We start from the raw sequence: 15,949 nt of genomic DNA, 5'->3' as shown, positions 1-15,949 counted from the left end.
CTCACTTTATTACTCACCTCTCGTCAAGTTGTTAAGCTGCAGCATCTCATCCATATTAACTATAGAATTTGTCCTCCAGAAATAATGATACACAACAGTCCACAAAACAGCTTTGTCTAATGAAGAGTCTTCTAAAAGTAAAAAGGTGAGAGTAGATCCTCACATATGTGTCTGTTTACGTCCACACAGCCAGGATCAGGGTGAAATTGCTCCTACAGCACTTCTACTTCCTGTGTACTTTATGAACACCCTTCTGCACGTTAGACATCATGTATTTGAAGTTTTGACTTTCTTCTAAACTAGAAGTGCAGTGCTCTGATCTTTGAGCACTTTAGAGTCTCAAAGTGAGTCGTTTTATTGTAGAAGGGAAACAGTTGATGCAATGTGCTCCATAGTTTTGTTGACTTGAAACTTTTAGCTTGTGGAGTGCGTTCTCCTCGCTGCTGTATCCCGCTGCAGTCTTTGGGCTCAGAGGATCTTAAGATTTAAAATCTCCTACGAATCTCTTCATATCTGTGGTCTGCACTTTTAGACTTAGTCAAACTTTATTGATCCACAAGTGAAATTATTTGGACACAGTAGCTGTTGCAATATCACCACAATATAATATAATAACAAAGAACAAAAATATACATACATTCTAAATAAGTAGCAAAAAAAGAGCTATTATCTGAGTATTATCTGTTCCATAAGGGTGAGTTGTTGCAGTTGTAGGGAGTATTATCTGTTACGTAAAGGTGAGTTGTTGTACAGTTGTATGTACAACTGAACAACAGTTGTATGGTACGAATATATGAATTTATTTTTGTTGCACATTTAAAAATCTTTAAGACTGAAACATTCAGTGAATAATCGGGATACTCAGAATGGAAACGGTAAGTGAGCAAACTCTGTGGACCACAGTAAACCGTGTCAGTGTGGTGGTCAGTGTGTGGTGGTCCGTGGTGGTCAGTGTGGTGGTGGTGGTCAGTGTGGTGGTCAGTGTGGCGGTCAGTGTTCATTAGTCTCCATACATCCGCACTGAGCTTTAGCGTGCTAGTGTAGGTCTGAGAATCGGCTTTAGCTCACTCCCTCAGGCCCGCGGCTATTACACTGGACTGCCACCCGGCCTCTGATTACATCCACAGAGCTCGCTTTAATTGCAGCTTGTCACCTTGACGTGACCGGTTTACCCATAATCCCTTTCACCGCTGCTCAGAAGGATGTAAGAATAGCTCGTGTAAGCTAGCCGAGAGTGTAGGTCTTTAAACAACAGTAGCTTAGCCAACTGGGAGGACGTCCATGGATGTGTATTTTCACTGGAGTGATCCTTTTCAACAGAAGCTTATTTCTAACTTGTGCATATTGTTTATGTCGTCTCTGTTCATTAATGAACAGTTTTCAAGTGATTTTCCACTTTCTAAAGTTCCCACAGTGCAACACTGTGCTGCAGGGAACATTTTGTGGTCGTCTTTGTGAGAGGAAACAATGATTTGAACTGTCAAAGTGCAGATGTAGTCGTCATGACCAGATGTAGTCATGACCAGATGTAGTCATGACCATAAGACCATTTGTCAAAGCCTGATCTCGTCACATCTCAGCAGGACTGGGCCTGGGTGTTTTTGGATGGGAGAGCACTGGGAAAACCAGGTGGCAAAACTGATGTGTCCTTAGGCAAGACACTTCACCCACATTGCCTGGTGTGCATGTGCAGAGAGGCAGTCTCTCTTCCGTCATTCTGTCTCAGGGCAGCTGTGGCTACAGTAGTGTCTTACAGTACAGAGTGTTTAGTGTGTGTTGTGTATCTTGAATGGTTCTGTATCTTTGTTAGTCGTCCTTGCCCTGATTACTTGATGTCTGGACTGTTGTCCACACTGTGTCTGTGCCTCGGCCTTGGCCAGTGCTCCATTCACAGTCTCCAGCTGTACAGCAGGTGCACAGCTCCTCACAGGGCCCAGACGCCAGGAGCACACCCCCCTGTGTGTCCTCCTCCTCTGGTTCCCTGAAGTTTTAGAGTCCACTCCATGGATTTATTATTATTGTTTTTTAATTCTCTTCATGATCTGGCACCATCTTATTTATGTGCATTGTTCACTTTGCTCACTAGACTGCCCCAGGGCTAGACCAGGGGTGTCCAAACTATGGCCTGCGGGCCAAATGCAGTCCTCTGACCACTTTTTGTTGCACCATCTGAATGATCCACTGTGGACGTCCACTTCACATGTTTCAATATTCAGCCCTCAGTGAAACAGTGTGGACCCCTGGGCCAGTGTGAAAGTGCCTAAAAGCTACAACAGAGCCTGTGCAGTCTTGGGCTCTAAACTGTGCAGCACCCTCCATAGAGGTGCTACTTTTTTACAGTGGCTTTTAATTGAAACTGATTTTCTGTAGTTGTATCTGTCGTGTTAGCTGTGTTGATGTCTATAATGTTTTACTTCTATGGGCTCTTAACTGCTAAAGCATAATATTTACATCATCATATTACCTTTTGTTTTAAACATGCTACATTTATATGTTTTATAAGCTTTATGCACTTTTATTTAGCCACCTCCCACCCTGAGTCACTCCCCCTTCAGAGCATTCTCACAACACAATCAGTGTGCAGCCCACAAATGAAACTACTGCACATCACATCAGGGTTGTAAAGTCGCTGTGTACAGTTTTGTGTCATGTTTGTGGGTGGAGCACTGCACAGACTCTTACAGTTAACCATAAGGGAGGTTTGCTAAAGAGAGATCACTAAATTACCTTAACATGCATGGATGACATCTATAACCTCTTAACATGTATTTTTGATGAGGGAACAATATAAAATGGTAGAAAAAAATCATAATACCCCCAGTCTGCTTTATACTTTGAATGCAGTAGTTTTCAGTGCGAAGGATCTGGCCCGAGAGGATAGAATTTATAAGGTATGACCCAGCTCGTGTTTACACCAGTCTGCTCAAACAAGTGAGAAATCAGCTGAGGCACATTCTAATGAGGCACTTAGCAGCGGTAAAGGGAGAGCCGTCAGAGGACAGTAGGGGGGAATGACCCATAAACAGGCTGCCAGGTAAACAGACAGGGCAGTTTCACAGAAAACAATCATGATGATTTCTTTATTTTTTTTTTTACTTTTTTTTTGTTATTATTATTGTTTAGTTTTGTTCTTTACCTGCCTATTTAATTTTTGCTAATTGTTTGGTAAAATGTGTAGTTATTATGATTATTATTAGTTATTTTTGTATGTACAGTATATCTCTACTAATCATGTTGGATGTATGAATCCTCCTTTAGGGCAGGACAAGCTGATAATGACTTCTGGTTGGAAGTTGAAGTGTCTTAAAAAGACAGTTCAGAATTTTGGACATTGGCTCACAAGGAAATGAGGCCCTGAGTGTTGGAGACGTGTGGAGACACTTTTTGGAATTTTCCATCCAGTCCTTGTATTGGCAGAGGTCGCTGGTGCTAGGCTAGTACATGTCAGTGGTCATAGTTCTCCTGCCACTAAAAACAGTCTTACCCACTCCACAAAACACCCAAAACCAATCTATTATTACACCAGACTGTCCATGTGAATGTCTGTGTTGATAGAATAATTTTAGAAGTAAAACCAGCCTTGCATTTGAAGGATTTCTGTCTGAGCACAGCAGCAGCGATTTGTACTTTCTGATAGAAAGCTTGGAAGCGGCGGACTGATATATGAGAAAATAGTTCTTCAATATGCTACGATTCATGCGATGCAAGGTTAGTTTTATTTCAAACATTATTCTATCAACACACACATTCACATGGACAGTCTGGTGTAATAACAGATTTGTTTCGGGTGTTTTGTGGAGTGGGTAAGACTGTTTTTAGTGGCAGGAAAACTATGGCCATTGACATGCACTAGTCCTAGCACCAGTGACCTCTGCAAATACAAGGACTGGATGGAATATTTTAAAAAGTGTCTCTACACGTCTCCAACACTCTGGATCACTAGGAAATGAAGTACTATGACCAAAATTCCGTACTGTCACTTTAATTTCAAAATCATGAAATACCTTTGAAAACATTTTGATCTTTAATTAACAGCTTTATCATAGAACAATCACTGGCACAAAGAGTCTTTGTCAGCCTCAGTGAACTAAGGTGAAATCACATTGTTGTTGTTTTGTTTCTATTGTGTTAAAAATAGATTTTTAAATAACAAAAGGAATCCTTGGAGTCACTTGAAAGGACCTACATTTGTAGGAGGGGAGCAGGTTTCACATCTGTCAATAACAATCGAATAAACTTGGTAGATATAAAGTAACATTTCCCTGATCTATACACTAATAGTGTTTCCCAAACTTTTTTTTTCTTTTTTTCTGGGGACCCATATTTTAAGAGTCACAAACTTTCATGACCCAAGTCAATAGACATGATTCATGAATCACTAAATAACGGTGGATTTGAGCATTATTGAACATTAATGAGGATATTTTATTGTTGACTGAGTGATGGTGTCTCTGAACAATTAGTATTACTCAAGTTTTAAACAATGAAAAACTGTCACTGAAGCAGCAATAAAAGGATCCATAAGTCGGACATTTTGGAGATTAAATGTAGAACATTTCTTTTTCTTTTCAACATTCAGTTGAACCAGCAATATTGGAACAAAATGGTCAATAAAAAGATTTGAAATTATCCAAAACATGTCTTAATATTTCAACATTTCTAATGAGATAGGTGGGCCTGTGTGTTTTTGTAGTGTGTTTCAGTCCGGGTGCAGGAGGAGAGCACAACAGCAGATCAGGAGCAGCATTCAGTCTATTTCTGTGCTTTGTTTTCATTTTTGTGAGCACAGAAAATCTCAGTTCACACATTTTATGTAGTAGTGAAAGAGATAAGCATAGAAACACTGGCCCTACTGAGGACAGGAGATTCACTCTCTCATGTGTCGGAATTGTATACTACAGACCTACATGCAGATCGTGACAAGGTGACCCAAAAAAAAATCTCTCGCAGCCCACTTGAGGGTCGCAACCCAGTCTTTCGGAAACAATGCACTAATACATACATGTCATCATAATATTTTAGTTCCATTGAAACTAAAAGGTCCTTCAGGTCCTTTTCAGCCTGATGTGATGTTATTGCATTGCCTGGAATGTTCCAGAGTGTGGCATTAATCATAATGTAAGCTGTAGTTTCATGGGCCTCGCTTAGGCTTTGTTGCAAAGCCTGCATTCTTCTCTAACTTGGTCCAGTGATGTCACCTTAAACTAGAGAAATTTAAAGCAGACCTATTCTACAAAATTTATTTTTCAGAACTTTTAACCATATTATAACTGTTTCCTTCTCAAAGTTGTATTTAGACTGCGTCATGCATGTTTGTGTAATCTTTATTCTCCTGTATTCAAGATGTCATTGCTCCTATTAGTTTTCACCTCCACCAGTCCACACCCACTGTGACATATTTACTTAGCTCTTCAGTTTTGTCTGATTTCCAATGATACATGTAGGACAAGGCAGCGTTGTGTAGTCATTTTGGTACACATGAGAAAAATCCACTACTTGTTAGACCTACAGGAGGTGCTAACAACTTCACAGTTCTTTGTTGTGTTGACATTACGGTGACGTGAGCTCTCAATGAACACTGGTTTTCTAACATGGAAATCAGCAAACTTGTTTTATTTATTTTGTTGTTTTAGATCAGGGGTGCCCAATACGTCGATCGCAATCTACCAGTCGATCGCCAAGGTCGTGTAGGTAGATCATCGTGTCTCATCTCGGACTCGATCGTGTTTGGACTCGGTCTTGTCTCTCACTTGAGGTCTGACACTCAACAAGTGTGATCATATTTCATTACGGCCGCTGCTGTTGGTAATAAACTTGTAGCGGGTGCAGGAGCGTGTGGGGCGTCTCAGTGCAGCCTGTGCGCTCATTTGAAACCCGCGGAGACTCTACGGCACATCACAAACACACACGCTCCCTATGCACGGCTCGTCTGCGACAGCGTGTGCCCTCGTGTACCAGCGTGCATCACAGGGCAGGTTCAACTTCCTAAACATCCTACCTGTCCATCTGCCTCACGTCAGCACGCCGCCCCTCGCCTTTTCACGCTCTCGCTCCTTCCTGCGTACAGCCAACACAAGCCCCTCCCACAGTGCGGCTGATTAGAAGAGCAAGACCAAACGTGAAGCAAAAACCAGTCTAAAATTTGTGTTCCAGTGTTGGCACAAAGCAGGTCTACAGCATAGAGCGGATCTACAGAACAGACCTACTGCCACATTTGGCTGAAGTTTGTCTAACAAAAGTGCACAAATGCATCTGTGTTTGTCACGATGTGCGTTTGGTTTGGTAAACGTGGAACTTTAAAAAACAGGTTTAAAAATCTTCCTTCACTTTTTTCACAGTTTTGTGTAAAGTGCCAGAGGAAGTTCTCTTAAAGAAGGGGTTCTCAAACTGTGGGTGAGGGTCCAAAAAAGAGGTGTTTCAGTGCAGTTTGCTTTGACTTTGTATTAGGTAGATCATTTTGACTTGGTCATTTTGTAAGTAGCTTGCATGCTGAAAAAGTGTGAGCACCTCTGTTTTAGATCAATATCACAATTTAAAATGCACAATACGTCTTCTTTAAAGTCATATAGTGGAACATTTCAGGCAAAGTACTAACATGTTATATCTTCTTTTGTGCATCTTAAATACTAAAACAAGCTTACTCAAACGTGCGTGAATGAAACAACACCTCTCCAGGTATTTTTTTTGTTAACCACCGTTTGATTTCTTCATTCATATTTAACCACTCTCCTAAAGTCGCTGCTACTACGAGAAGATTGTCCCTCTCAGCTCACCGTACATCACTCCAGCACTAATCCGACAATATTACTCCCAACAACTCACTTTTTATTTCACGTTTATTTACCCGGCAATAGCCCACTCGCCCCTGGAGCCGTGTAACGCGGGGTGCTGTCGCGTACAATTACTCTCTGAATGTGTACTGCGATACTGCGAGGTACAAATCATATTCATAAATCATACTTACGGCTCACCACGGGGCCCTGTACCTCCTGTTGTGCGGGCCATTACTGCGACACGCCGTGGAATCAGTTATGTTCGGTGTGGATATCTGTCAGATCAGTCCGGGTGCGCTGGAAATTGAGATATTATAGAGCAATTTCCTGATAAGAGAGGCCGAGAGGTGGCGAGCATAGGGCAGCGCTGAGAGAGGAAACAGGAAGTAAAAAAGCATGTCAACAAAAAAGAAAAAGAAAAAAAATATAAACAAAACGAGGTATTGTGCAAATTAATTTTTTGGGAGCTTATCAAGTTGTAAAGTTGTTCCCTCATCAAAAACATGCCTGAAGATGTTTTTGATGTTATCCATGCATGTTTAAGTAATTTAGCGATCTCTCCTTGGTCCTATCCAAACGCAAGATTCTGTGCGATGCTCCGCCCACAAGCCTACGTCCAGTGTTGGGGAGTAACAGATTACATGTACCGGAGTTACGTAATCAGAGTACAAATTATGGGTATCTGTATTTGGTTACAGTTACTGTTTCAGTGAGTGGTAATTGGATTACAGTTACTTTGTGAAAATAAATGGATTACACAGTGGTATTTTCCTGTTTTCACATTTTGGGCAATATATCCCTTTTTTGTTTTATTTTCTCCCCCCCCCCCAGTAATTTCACTCATTGTCGGAAACTAAACCAGGTCTAAACTAGATCTTCGCCAGGACTAAACCAGGACTAAACCAGGACTAAACCAGGACTAAAACAGGACTAAAACAGGATTTAACAGGACTAAATCATGCTGCGCGGACTGTGTCTCCTCGTCTTCTAGCAATAATATTTTTAATATGGTTAAGTAAAGTCTGGGCTTTTTGTTGTCTTTTAGCAGACAAAACATCTTAAGTTACGTTATCCTAGTCTTTGCTTCTCTACAGCAAATCAAGTAATCCAAAGTATTCAGATTACGTTACTCACTTTAAGTAATTTACAGATTACATATCCCAAAATGTAGTTTGTAACGTAATCCATTAATCTGTAGGGGAATACATTTTAAAAGTAATCTTCCCAACACTGCCTACATCACTCACGCTCCCACATGACAATTCTCCAGAAATATACAAAAACATGATTGTGGGGAAACTGGCTCCACGTGGTCGAAGTAGGAGAACGACTTCAACAAAAAAAGTGTCTCTTTGACCAGAGAAAATGCATTTAAAACAGACTTCCAGTAGAGTGTAAAATAAAGAATAAATAAACAGAAAATAAGTATCGTATTTTCCAGACAGTAAGTCGCTCCAGAGTAGCACCAGCCAAAAATACACAATGAAGAAGAAAAAAACATAAAGTTGCACCGGACTATAAGTCGCACTTTTTGGGGAAATGTATTTTATAAAATCAGAGATCAGGAACCGACATTTCCTCTTGAAAGGCAAGTTCTAGTAATAACAATAGATCAGAACAGACTGAATAGGCGTTAATACTAGGGCTGGGAATTATTAAGATGTTGCCGATACGATACATACCTCGATACATAGGCCACGATACGATACATATCTCGATACAGTCAGCTTTCGATTCAATAAAAATAAAGGCTAAATTGTGTCTGGGATACTAAAAGTCTTTGTTAAACCACTTTTTGTGCAAAGTTCATATGAAACACAAACATTTTCATCATTAAAACAGTGAAAATGTCGAATGTGTCGCATAAAAAAGTTTCCTTCCTTTAAACAAGCACCAAAATTGTACCTTTGTAATAAAATAATTTAGTAAAATAAACCAAAAAATACTCTTGGTGATATATCAATACAGCAGCTCATGATATCGATACTGTATCATCATATTAAGCCATACAATATATCAATATTTTAATATTTTTGCTCTTGTTCTTAGACAAGACAGTTCACCTGCACTTGGCTACAATAGCAGTTTACTACCACCAAGTGTGGAGGGAATGAATAATGACGCAGTGTAGTGCTTTGACAGGCCTGTACACATTACAAGTGTGAAGAATTATTATTATTATAACATGGTGATCTAAATTTGTCATTTGTTAACATTTAATAGCCCATTAGTTAATACCTCCTAGAAATAAAATACATCCTCTTTAAATGTGTCAGGGATTGGAAGTTTATTTAATCACATAAATTTGTTCGTTTTCTTCTCTTGTGTGTCCTTATTTAGTTTAGGTAGATAAATCCTTCACTGTAAGAGGAGAGAACAGGTGAGGAGGTGTAGTCTGTGCTCTTAGTCTTTAGAAACGTTTCTCTGTGTAGTTATCAGAACATTAAAGAGCTTTTAAACTACCGTCTTAACTGACCCTGTGTCACCAGAGTCTTCACCTGCAGATAGAGACACATCCAAGTTTGTCTCATTCTCAGTTTATGAACAGGTCACACCAAATGAAAGACTCACATGGGGCTCATTCTGCTTTCTGATTGGATTATCACCATGAGAACCAAACACATTAAGAGCAAATCAGCATTACAAGCTATAACAAGTAGCCAGGCTGGTACCTCGTACCTCCGCTCAATTTCATTTCTCTCCAGCGACTAGGACAGGAATCAGAATACACTAGACGGTTTGCAAGAAGGGTTGTAGACCGTGCACCAGCCAATCAGAAGAGCTGTGAAGCCATGACATCAAACTCTTTGCGACTGTCTGAGTCTCTTTTGTGGAACAACACAACAGTAAACAAAGCGGTCGAGATGGATGTAGACAAAGACAGACGTTCTATGTTGGCAACGATTCCCGAGATCGAGGATTTAAAGCTGGAACAAAGAGAATGTTTGGTGAATTTGATCAAGGGGAAAGACACTATTGCCCTTCTTCCTACGGGATTCGGCACATTACATATGTCACAACCAAATAGCAGAGATTGGTTAAATAAAAAAAGTACCTGCCTACCGTCGAGTGAACAAATCCTAATGCAGCGAGGTCAGACGGTTTCCACGAAGTGAAACCAACTAATGAATCAGACTAACAATAAGTTATAGCTGTATTTAATATATAACCTATCGTATTTTCTGGGCTATTAGGCGCACTGGATTATAAGACTGACTGTCATTGAATGGTCTATTTTCTAACTTTTTTCACAAATAAACCGCACTGGACTATAAACGAAACACAACAGTTGGATGCCTCAGTCGGACTTTGCTGCGTTCACGGTGACTCTGGGCTTTGTTCAGTTGTGGCGTGTAGGGAGGGTGCTGTCTGGGACCAACGGATTGTGGGCGCGTTCGCAGTGACTCAGCTGTTCAGTCGTGTCTAAAAGTGGCACATTGCACTCGCTTTTTCGGTTCGTTCCTTCGTTCCGTTCCTTGTCCGCGTGGAGTGATGAGTGTGTCTGCGGGTGTGTTTCGTGTGTGTTTGCGTGCGCTGCGGGTGGTGCGGCTTTGTAGTTTACTGAAGTCGTGCTGGGACACCCGAGTGGATTCGTGTATTCGGCGCTCTGGATTGTGGCGCGTGGTCATTTTTTGATGCGGTTAGAGGCTTAAGAGCGCGTCTAATAGCCCGGAAAATACGGTACCTATATTTGATTTGAACATTACCTCGAATCTGGAGACACAGATTGGTTATATTTATGGAATTTAAAAGCAAAATCTTCTACACAGTTCCTTTAAGATATATGGACAGAGGAGCTCTTTAAGGTTATCACCAGATGACATCACGCAGTGGTACCAGCGTCTTGAGTTGAGGCTGAAATAACTTTAACACACTCCAACAAACAGCTTGTCTTTTCTCAAATGCTAACCTTCGTTTCCTTGTGTCTGCAAATCTATGCTTTTTGGCTCGCAGCTAGTCAGATCCCAGTCGCCATGGCAACATTTAGTTAAACAATTTTTTTTCCGTCGGACTGACAAAAAGGCTGCTCTAATATCGAGTGTGGTGGAAGAGGAGTTAAGTGCTGCCTTGGTAGGACCGGTGCACTGGAGCCAGCTTTGCCCACGGCTAAACTGTCTCCTATAGAAAAACAATTGTCCACGATGCAGTCTGGGCTATTTTAATAGGTTCAGGTGCGGTCATGCCCTGCGGTAACTCAGCCGCCTCAACCGCAGACGTGTCTAGTCAGGAAGGAAGGCTATGGAGGCTTACAGGGGCCAAAATTAAAGGAGGGCGTTTAATTAAGAATCTTACATGAGCAGGTTTATATTAGCATGCTGTTTCATTAATATTTTTATATCCAAAAGACGCACTGTGTAGCTTTTCTGTGCTTTTAACATGCTTGTTTCTATGGATACATCATTGCTCTGTCTAGAATGTTCCACAGTGTGACATTAAACAGCTCTACTTTACATTTATTACATTACAGGTGGTTTTACAGCTCAAAAATACCTAGTTTGGTCTCCATGAAGATAGAAAAGTTGAATATCATACTGAGAAACTTTCCAGACAAAGCAATGTTTCCATGGAGAATTCTAAAATGACAATATACTGGCTCAGGGCTACAATGTGCATTTCAATTCATTCAGATTATAAAACTTAATTTTATTTTCTCAGCGTTTGGCGGGACTGTCAAAAATGTCACTTTCCTTTGCTTGACCCAGCTCTTTCACCATTGCCGTCATGTCATTGCGCCAAAGAAAGAACTACTAGAATCGGCGTGTTTTTGCCAATTATCATGATGCGTGCATGTTTTTAGGTTGAAAGGGATAGTTCAGAATTTTGAACATAGGACCTCATTTCCTAGTGAGCCAGAGTGTTGGAGACGTGTGGAGACACTTTTTGAAATATTCCATCCAGTTCTTGTATTTGCAGCGGTCACTGGTGCTAGGCTAGTGCATGTCAATGGCCTTAGTTAGCCTGCCACTAAAAACAGTCTTACCCACTCCACAAAACATTACATATTACACCAGACTGTCCATGTAAATTTCTTTGTTGATAAAATAATTTTAGAAGTAAAACCAACCTTGCATTTGAAAGATTTATGTCCGAGCAGCAGCAGTGAGTTGTACTTCCTGATAGAAAGTTTGGCAGCGGCGGACTGATTTATGAGAAAATAGTCCCTCAACATGTGATGATTCATGCGATGAAAGGTTAGTTTTATTTCAAACATTATTCTATCAACACAGACATTTACATGGACAGTCTGTTGTAATAATAGATTTTCTTTGGGTGTTTTGTGGAGTGGGTAAGACTGTTTTTAGTGGCAGGAGAACTATGGCCATTGACATGCACTAGCCTAGCACCAGTGACCTCTGCAAATACAAGGACTGGATGGAATATTTTAAAAAGTGTCTCCACACGTCTCCAACTCTCTGGCTCACTAGGAAATAAGGTCCTATGTCCAAAATTCCAGACTGTCCATTTAATATACAATATTTTGCAAATACATTCCAAACTTGAAATGTGTTTTTGTCCAGAATTATTGGTCCTGTCATCATGGCATGTAAATGATAGTGCTCACGACTCCCTGTTCTTAGTATTGTCCACTTGTCGATGTTTTGAATACAGTGGAAAGAAATATGGGTAAAAAACTATCATGGGTATTTGTTTTCCTATATCGTCCAGCCCTACATGTCAGCTTATGTCACCAATACATTCATTTTTTAAATATCTTTTTTTTAATTTTACGTATCATGGTGAATTGTGATAAATCGAATCATAGGTTTTGAATCGTTGCACCCCTAATCGCTTATTTTCAAGACGCCATTTTGACGGTCAATTTGTGTTTTCTCCACCAGTACATGACCACTACTCTATTTCCTTCTCCAATTATTTCCTTAATTGGTGCTATTTGTAAAAAAAAAAATATATATATAAATAAAAATCTACTTCTTGCTAACGTGATCTGCAGTAATCCATAGGTGAAATCGACAGCAATATCAGGCGTGGTTGTGATGACATTTTCTGTGACGTCAGCTCCCACTGGGTACCACAGTTTTCTAACGCAGAAGTCAGCAGATTTGTTCCTTTATTAAGTAGTTTTAGATGAATATTGTGGTTTAAAATGTCCAAATTATAACATAATGATCCACGGGTGTCATAGATTATAACTATTAGCAGACTCAAGCACAATATGTCTTCTTTAATAAGGACTACTTTTCTTCATTGATGACTGACAGCAATCTGCGTGAGCTACGTTTGACAGTAACAAAAGAGCAGCAGTCATTTTGCAACTGCCAAACTAATGAATGAATGCAATTTGATTACAGAAAAATGAGCAGACTTTTGGGTTTGAATCACAAATTAAACAAAATACTACAGAGAAATAGAGAAATGAGACTGATCCTGAGGGAAATTCTAGTTTTGTTGCAGCAACATTCACACTGTGCTTCTCAGTCGCCTTTGTGTCTCAGAGCAGTTCAACAGGAGGACTGGTCAGGGCACTTTGAGGAGAGGAACAGCCCTCAGAACAAAAGTGTCCCTTCTGTGTCTAGTAGCATCACAGCAGCCTCCAGGGGGCACCAGGTGAACACAACAAGAACGTTCTCTTTTAAGCCTCATTCTCATTCTGCTCTGGTGTTTCAGTTGGCAAGTATTTCCTCTGGAAGGTCTTCTACCACATTTGCTGCCATGTATAGGTGTAATAAAAACCTGTAACACTTCAATGTCCATAGCTGGTTCCTTAACTACAGACTACTACTTCTACCATGAAATACTACTTGATACTAAAATGAACTTAAAGTTGTACTAGTTACTTATGACAAACTTATGATGCAACAATGAATTCTCTTGAACAATTCTTTTGCTGCGAGTTGATCTCGTATCATCATAATCATAATGTCTGAGGTGCTCAATCTGCATATTGTCTTCTTTTTGAAAGGCTCTATATCACGCTATTTTCTGATCTCTGTTATAATGTTTCCTCATCACCAACAGACATGGAGTAGTTTTTATTTCATTCACACGTTTAACGCACAAACTCTACATATTTAGACTGGGTTCTTCTCTCAAACAGAAAACACTTATTCCACTTTTTGATGTCATGTGGTAATACACAAAGTGGTACACTGTGCTTTTAGACTCCATACACCTTCAATAGAATCATGTGGATAACTTTAGCCCTAGAAATGACAATCTCTATGGCACAAAAAGGTAAAAGGGAGCCTGATTCATGAGCTGGGAAACCGTCTGCCCTCGCTGCATTACGATTCATTTGATCGACAGTAGGCGGGTACTTTTTTATTTAACCATTCGCTGCTATTTGGTCATGGCGTATGTAATGCTCCAAATCCCATAGGAAGAAGGACAATAAAGTATTTTCCCTTGAGAAAATTCCCCAAACATTCTTTGTTCCGGTTTTAAATCCTTGATCTCGGGAACCGTTGCCAACACAGAATGTCTGTCTACATCTACATCCATCTCGATCGCTTTGTTTACTGTTGTGCTGTACCACAAAAGGGACCCAGACAGACGTGACAAGTTTGACGTCATGGTTTCACAGCTCTTCACTGATTGGTTGGTGTACAGTCTACAACTTCCAAGGTTCTTGCAAACCGTCTAGTGTATTCTGATTCCTGATCTAGTCACTGGAGAGAAATGAAATTGAGTTGCTTCCTGACATCACAAGGTGGAACAGAGCATTTTGAGTTTTGAAGATGTAGACAGACTAATAATAAAGGGTTATTCAAACACTTGTGAATGAAACAAAACAACTCCAGGTCTGTTTTTGAGCTTTAAGCCAGGGGAGGGCAATTATTTTTTTCCATGGGGCCACATGAGAAACAGAAAATATTGTAGAGGGCCAGACCAAATCTCATAATACACATAATATTAATTGTATTTCTTTATATAAAAAACAGCAAATAACACTGTTTTGATGAGATGGTAAGACTGGTAAGAGTCTGACCAGCTTATGACTGAGCAATGAAAAAGTGAGGCTGCCTTACAAAAAATGTCATTAAAAACACCTCTAAAATAAAAGCAAAGCAGCTTTGAGGTCAAATTATAAAATATGTTTATTTTGTAATTCCAAATGAGCTTAGGTCTGCTTTAAGCCTTAGCAATTTAAACAAGACTTAAAGCTCACAAGAGTCAATTTTGCAGAAAACATACACTCTCTGTCTCATTACACAAGCCTGAAAACTGCACCATACATAACTATAACTTGTCATCCTTTTTTACTCTTTTGGCAAGATTCTCTCAGGAGTTCAACTTTCGACAGGACGTGAGTGTTCTACCTGTGCTCACTTTTAGAACAGAAAGGGGACTGTGGAGGAGGGACACGTATTCAGCTCTCAGACATGTGGACAATGGAATGACTTGAGTTTTTCCACTTTATTCTGGCAGTTACCGTGATCAATGGGTTGTATTATTTTGCGTCTTGACAGCAATAAAGGACCCATATTACACTATTTTCTGATCTATCTTATAAAATTTCTTCATCACAGACCTAAGCGGAGTTGTGTTTTGCTTCATTCACATTGCTCCTCACCTCTGGAGTTTTCGAAGCAGAGCAAAGGGAAGTGCTGTGCGAGTTTTTTGGATAGGAAAGATTTTTCAGCATTCAGCAAAAGTTTGGTTTCTCGGCTCGCTGCGGTCTGTGAGGCTTCATTCCACCTTTTCCCAATCGATCTCACATTTATAATCTTTAGTACAGGGTAAGAATCCATTACGTTTTCTACAGGTGATTTGCACTTTCCACAGGCCCCTACCCATATGACAGGATAAAGGCTTTTGTCCTCTGTCACACGAGTCGCCCGGTTGTATTCTCTGCAGGTTTAAAGCCGCACCGGTGTGACCAAATAAAGCAGGGGCGAGCTAAAGTGTGTTTGAACATTCTGCACAGAGCGTTCACTCCCATACAGGAAAACAAACGTGTGTCTACTGAACAATCACTAAGAATGACCCAGAACTGGTCACGTTAGTAAGAGATTAAATTACAGGTATGTTTGAAAGAAGACATTTTGTGCTTGTGTAGTTAATCTATGACACCCGTGGATCATTATGTTATTATAAAGTAGCTTGATAAAAAATAAAAAAAAAGTCAGCTGATATCCGAATTAGAAATCTAAAGTGCTCAGTGGGAGATAACGTCACCGTAAATGTCATCACAACAAAGAGCCGTGCAGCTGTGG

Source organism: Boleophthalmus pectinirostris, unplaced genomic scaffold, assembly GCF_026225935.1.
Source record: "Boleophthalmus pectinirostris isolate CB_2022bp ecotype Guang Dong unplaced genomic scaffold, ASM2622593v1 HiC_scaffold_11, whole genome shotgun sequence".
In the NCBI taxonomy this organism is placed as follows: domain Eukaryota; kingdom Metazoa; phylum Chordata; class Actinopteri; order Gobiiformes; family Gobiidae; genus Boleophthalmus; species Boleophthalmus pectinirostris.
This window is presented reverse-complemented; position numbering follows the sequence as displayed.